Genomic DNA, 1,420 nt, shown 5'->3' on the forward strand with positions numbered 1-1,420 from the left:
CCGGTGGTGATGGATTAGAAAACTTTGGGTCATCTACCCGATGATTCTATGCTGCTTTAAAAAAGAAGGGACTCCTTCCCATTAGCCACAGCATGGGATGGGACTGGAGAGCCTTTATGCTAAATTGAAATAAACCCTCTCAATGAAGGAAAAAATTCCACATGATCTCACTCATTCATGGGATAAATAAAGGCCCATTTCAACCTTTTGAACAATAATAGATACAGAGGCAGAGCTGCCTCAAAACTGATTGTCAAACTGCAGTGGGAGGGCCAGAGAGGGTTGGGGGGCAGGAGGGAGGGGGGTAAGAGATCAACCGAAGGACTTGTATGCACGCCATATAAGCATAACTAATGGACATAAGACATTGGGGGGTAAGGGAGGGCAGGGGATTGTCAAGGGCGGGGGGGAGGGCACATATGTAATACCGTTTGTAATACTTATTATAATATTTTTTTTAAAAAAGAATAAAAAAAAACTGAGTGCTTACAGAGTCATGAGAACCAGGATATCTACCAGAAGGCCTTTGATCTTATTGAGCATTACTTCGGTACTGAGGATGAGGACAGCAGCATTGCACCCCAGGTTGACCTTAGCCAGCCGTATGTCTTCCAGCAGTGTGAGGCTCCTATGGAAGGCTTCCAGCTTTGAGGCACTACACTGCTTTCATGTTCCTGTGTCAGACCAGAGTCACGTCCTCTTGTGGAGCCCACAGTCCTCGTGGAGCTGACTTCTGAAATGTTTTCCATTATACTGTTTGCACTCATTTGCTTGCCTTGCACACCTGCTCTCTTACACACATCTGGAAAACCTCTGGCTCTCTGTGGTGGGATATCCTTCTAAGGAAAGAGTAACCAGAACAGCCCACTCTTAAGGAAAATCCCTCGGCTTTGGAGATCTGCACTTCTATATTCTAAGAGTCGTGGAAAATGTACATATTCATGTGGCTTTCTTACTTTGTGGCAGAAAAAAAAGAGGACTCCTCCTAATTCCCTTTTAAGTGGGGGAAAAAATACTGACATTAAAAAGATGACTAAAACTTTATCTTGAGTTTCACACAACTGCTTGCAACAAGGGAGATGTTTAGACCTGTTGTGTACTTCAGAGCACTTCTCATGCGTTCTTCCACAGTGAACCCTGCTGGCTTTTTCTAGCCAAATTTGCATTAAATTCTTACTGAGATCGGATGGTTCTCTTTCCTCTTTTGGCGCCTTTTGTCACAGATATTCAAGTTAAACCATCTGCTCTCTCACCTTCAGCCTTCAGTGAATGTGCGTTCTAGTTGTCAGGAAAGCTGAAGAATTAACACTGATTCTCTCACGTGATACTGATTTGAAGATTTTTACTTCTTGTGTGAATTTTGGGACACCCTGTATTCTGGTAAATGTTGGGGGCCTAAGCTGTTCACTCTTTATGGTGA

Source organism: Myotis lucifugus, unplaced genomic scaffold (genome assembly GCF_000147115.1).
Source record: "Myotis lucifugus unplaced genomic scaffold, Myoluc2.0 scaffold_659, whole genome shotgun sequence".
Taxonomy (NCBI): domain Eukaryota; kingdom Metazoa; phylum Chordata; class Mammalia; order Chiroptera; family Vespertilionidae; genus Myotis; species Myotis lucifugus.